This window comes from Suricata suricatta, chromosome 1, assembly GCF_006229205.1.
Source record: "Suricata suricatta isolate VVHF042 chromosome 1, meerkat_22Aug2017_6uvM2_HiC, whole genome shotgun sequence".
Classification (NCBI taxonomy): domain Eukaryota; kingdom Metazoa; phylum Chordata; class Mammalia; order Carnivora; family Herpestidae; genus Suricata; species Suricata suricatta.
The window spans coordinates 49,436,636-49,441,844 of NC_043700.1; the positions used below are offsets into that span (position 1 = coordinate 49,436,636).

Sequence of the window (5,209 nt, forward strand, 5' to 3'; positions counted from 1 at the left end):
GAGCTTACAAAAAAATTAATAAATGGTGGTAAATCTTATAGCATCATTTAACCATAAGCATGCACATGTGTCCACACACAAACACACACACGCTACAAGCACACACTCACACAATCACATACCACAGAACAATAGATTTTAGATTTTAATGGCTACTTATTAGAATAAAGAATTCATCTATCCAAAAGCTCACATTTCTGACTGGATGCCAGAGCTCTTGTGTCTAGCTAGTCCCTAATGCCTTCTCCATGCCTAAAGGGGCAAATGTGCTTCTCTCCATAATTCACCGGCATTGTCTATAAACAAGGTCTCTAGTTTTTTGTATAGTGAGAAACTCAGGGCTTAACCTTGAATGAGTAGCAGCCTGTGAACCTTTAAAATAGACCTGATATGTTTAAGGGAACTCTAATCTCCCTCATTCTTACCATGAAGTGAGGCCCTGATTGGACACCTCAGAAAAGAACCTGGGACTGAAGCCTCCACTTCCACATGACCTTGAACAAATTCCCTGACCTCCTCCATCCTACTAACCAAGCAGTGACTATGTATTAAGCATGTCAATTCTGCATCTGGAGAGAAAGTCTCCAAGAGGACAGGTGTTGCAGTGACGGCTTTGCAGGAGATGGGAGGTGGGAGTGGTCCTTGGGCACACTCACAGCCCCTGGGACAGTACCACTAGATACACCTCCATAATCTCAAGTCCAGCTCCACAAAGTTCCTAAATGGTGCTAACTCTCAAGCTGACCTGAAGCAGCAAACCACCTCAGAAGGGCAGAGAATGTCACCTTTCCCCAATGACCTTGGACCCTTGGCACTGCTTTTAAAAAATTGGTGTCTGGTCTCCATGAATAAATACCAAAGAGGAAGAGAAGAGGGTAGGTGGGAAATAGAGAAAAGATTCTGTTTAAAAATGTATATATGTACATATCTACTTTTATATAAATAGCAACCAAAATGGAACATGGAGGGGCACATGCTATTTTAAGGACAAGCTGCAGTAGTAAAGTAATCTCCTGAGTGATGCTACTTTCTGGCCACATTCCCTCACGTCCAGACGAGGCTGTGGTGCTTTTTATTCTAGTCACATTGAATGCCTCTTACGAATCCATCCATCTTAATCAGCACCTACCATTCGCAGAAGCAGCAGCAGCAGCCCCGCAGTCAGGAAGCAGAGGAACAGACAGCAGGAGAGGATGGGTATGAGGGCAGTGGCGAGAGGTGACGTCATAAAAGGAAGGAAGGAAAGAAAGGGGGTGGGAAGGAACTGGTGAGGTGGGGGAAGAGGGGAAGCCCACTGTCCAGCCCCTCTGCCTGCACCTCCCTCATTCTGAACGGACGCTTCCTTCCTTGGTGTAATCCTCCCAGCCAGGTGGAGGGCTGAACGGTGAGCAAGCCCAGGGCCTGTGTCTTCAGGGTGGACACGCTGCAATGCTCTGAGGTTCCAGGAGCAGGTGCCCCACCAACTGAAGCTCCTGATGCAGAATGGATAGGAGGTGAATAGCAGGAGGGAGACCAAATAGCTTTCCTCTGCATCTTCCCTCTGCTCGGCTCCTCTGCTCCTTGCCTCAGCCCCATCCCACCACATGCTGGGGGGGCCTGTGTCATGGAACAGTCCTGCGCCAGCCACCTGACTCATTCATATACCTTAGTTCCTCCTCTGTTGTGCTTTGGAATGTTTCCATTAGAGTTTCAGTCTTCCAAAGGGAGTCTAGGGCTCCCCGCCCCACAGAGCCATAGCTACACAATCCCTATACCCACAGCCTTTGTCCACTCCATATTAATCAGGGTGAATTTGGAGCTGAGAAAACCTTCATGCCTACCAAGCCTTGGTTTGCTCCCATCATAAGGCCTAGATCCTGCCTCGTATTTCACTTAACTGCTATGGTCAGAACATACTAGAAACTGTAGCCACCTTAGCTGGGCTCCTAAAATCCCTGCCAGCCCTTGGACCCTGGCCCTAAACCTTAGCTAGGAGCTAAAGTCCCTCTGGAGAGCAACCCACAATGTAATGTAATGAGCCACCGATGTCACCATGCCGGGGAGCTCCTAAGAACTAAGCCCCTAGGGAAATCAGTACCAACCGGAATCAAGCCTAAGCTTGGTATATACCTTTGGACCCTATTGTTCTTAAGTTACTACATTGTCTTCCCTGCACCAATTTCTCAAGCCTGGTTCCCAGCTTTGCTCCTGAGGGTGGTACTCAGCAAAGCCCTCTGGAGTTTGAGGCTTCCCCATCAGGACTTGGCTGAAGGACAGGAGCTGGAATTAGTGGAGGTTTGGTCATGTCAAAGTTCAGGGTCAGTGGGAGACCAGACAGAAGCTCCCTGTCCCAGAGAGTGCAGAGGAGGATTGGCAAGGTAACAGTCCTCAGGCCTGGTCCTGAGGTTGCCGTCACTCTAAGAATCTAATCTCGAAATCAGGCTCAACAATGAGAGTTCAAGGTGACCTATGTGTTATTTCCATATTATCTCCACATTCAGGTGCCTGAGAATTCTAAGGAAACTAATATTTATAAAGTGCCTGTTCTCGTTTATACATGTATTATTCAATCAGCAGAACAACTATAGACAGGAGAAATCATACCCACTTACAGATGAAGAAACTAACTCAGAGGACTTTGGTAACTTGTCTGATCTCAAGAACTAATAAATGGTAAATCCAGAATTCAAATAAAAATCTATCTAATTCCAAAACTCATGATGCTCCCCCCACCATCCCAAGAAAAGGACAGAAAAAGCCTGGGGATGGGAGGAGAAGATGGGTAGGGACACACAGAAAACAAACTTCCTGTATCACAAGTTACATCTTGGCCAAGGCTGTTGTAAGAGATAAAGGTTGACCCCTGAGTTACATTCACCAGTCTCCTGGAAAAGACTGCTTGTATTTAGATAGCACTATCTGAGAACCTAGGGGACTTAGGCTAGACCAACACTGTAAGAAACTTCAGCAAGTAGTGACCATGCAAGATATATAGACATGAAAGCATTTTTGTCTCTGTTACCAGTGCATGCTGGTAAGAGGCGGGAGATAGGAAAAATCAATTTGTGAGCTATTAAATTTGGAGTGTTAATTTGCAAGGCTGAACTGAAAATTAAGAAAGCTGCTTAATTGGAGGCTGCAACATGCCAGAGGGTAAAATTAATGGAGGAAGAGGAGCTTCCTTCAGTAGAGATGGCACAAATATGAGAGGGGTAGGAGCTAGGTGGCCCCCAAGGGTCCTTCTATCCATTCTCTAGGTCACCTTCAAAGACAGGGCTTTAGGACATGCCTAGTTCCCCATGATCAATCTCCTCAGCATTTCTCAAGATGTTTCCTTGTGATGGATCCCACAGTTGAGGACAGGAGGTCCCATAATCTAAGGAAAGCCCTCACACACACACACATATGTATGTACACCCTGCCACTGAAATGCTGCACACTCAGACCTAATCCCCAGCCTTTTTAGGAAGTCACTCACTTATTGAGAATCTTAGGAAGGCACTGGGAATTCTGTAGGAAAAACCATCTAGACCCAGTCACCTACAAGTTCACTTTCAATGCCAGGGAAGGGCCCTCTGCTCCAGAGTCTCCCTGCACCAAGCCGGGCTTCTGCCTGCAGGGACTGTCCCTGGGGAACTTTATGGGAATATCAGTACTCAAAGAGAACAGAATTCAATTCCATTAACAGAACTCGCTAGTGAGGTAGGACTGGGTGCTTTAATCTACTTTTTCTCCAACTTTTCTCTTTCTTTACCATCTATCACAGATCCAAGTTTCCCCCTGAGATTCTCTTGAGAATGACTTGTATTCCAGCCTGGGTGATGGTCAGCACCAGGAACAACTGAATGAGATGCAAGAGGGCAGGGGACTGAGCATTGTGACTGGGGGCAGGAGGGAGGGGGTTGACTCATACTACTTACTGCATGGGGCAGTTGTGAGGATTAAGAGGCACTATTAAGAGGGGTCTCCAGAAAAACAGAACCAGTAGGATATATAGAAATACATAGAAAAGGAGAGTGATTATAGGAATTAGATCTCACAGTTACAGCAGTTTACAAGCTGAAGACCCAGGAAAGCCTGTGGTATAATTCTGGATATGAGCCTGAGAACCAGGTGCAGCAATATCTGAGGGCAGGAGAAGAGGGATGTCTCAGCTTAAGGAGAGAAAACAAAATCACTCTTCCTTCCCCTTCTGTGCTATTTGGGCCCTCAATGAATTGGATGAGGCCACCCACATTGGGGAGAGCAGTTTGCTTTATTGAGTCCACCAATCCAAATGTCAATTTCTTTTGGAGACACCCACACAGACACCCAGAAATAATGTTTAATCTAGCACCTATGGCACAGTCAAGTCAACACATAAAATTAACCATCACAGTTTATAAATGTGCTCCACAGAGGTTAGTTTGTCCTAGAGTCAGTATCCCTCCTCTTGGGAACAATATCAGTGGGCCAAGTGACAGGGTCCTACTGATTAGGAATCAGTATATTATTCCATTGCTTAATGGAGTTTTGAGAGGTTGTAGGTCTGCACACGTTCACACGCACATCATTCATCAGTTACAATAAGTCACACCCTCCCCTCAGTTGGTTGTCTCCAAGGGTTGGAATCTCTTTGACAACATCTCTTCTTTGCTGGACATGGTCAGGTGAGCCCTAAGTGAATGTGATCAGATCATATGAAAGACTTGCACTTTACACTTGCCATGTGTCATTGGGCAAGTCATTCATCCTCTTGGGCCTAAGTTTCCTTATCTATATGATAGCAGAGGTTGAACTAGATTTTCTCTAAAGCTCTTTTCAAGATTAAAGTCCTGGGAGTCTGTACTACAGATCCACATTAATATAAATGGAGAGAGAACTTTCAAAGGAAGCCATACCTAGAAAATGAGATACTTTTCTTTAGTAATCATTATCTATTGTCAACTTCTCAAATCAATATTTTTCATGGATATTGACTAAAGTATCCTTTGTAACTCACCATGACCGTCTGTATTCTATTAAGACTCACTTTCAGAGGTGTGCAGTATAATGGGCATGCTACGTATGCTTCATACTCGCTGGGTGTCCAAAGCTCTAGAAGGCACTTTCCTCCTTTGTCAGTGACTTCTGTTTTCTCCTGAAAATATTTTCTGACTGCTTCCAGCTAATTTGAGGAAACGTTTTGAATTGTTTTTCTATAGTCTCTGCTTTTTTCTTACATCCTTTACATATGGCAGAAGTTAAGTGT

At 45.1% G+C, this 5,209-nt stretch overlaps 1 long non-coding RNA gene across 1 annotated transcript; it reads left to right on the top strand.

Annotated features, from left to right (window-relative positions):
• Positions 1–1,300: 1,300 nt before the first annotated feature.
• Positions 1,301–2,693, top strand: LOC115290836. The gene is made up of 2 exons (XR_003908248.1): positions 1,301–1,384; positions 2,481–2,693. It is a non-coding gene; the product is annotated as an uncharacterized LOC115290836 (long non-coding RNA).
• Positions 2,694–5,209: the final 2,516 nt, after the last annotated feature.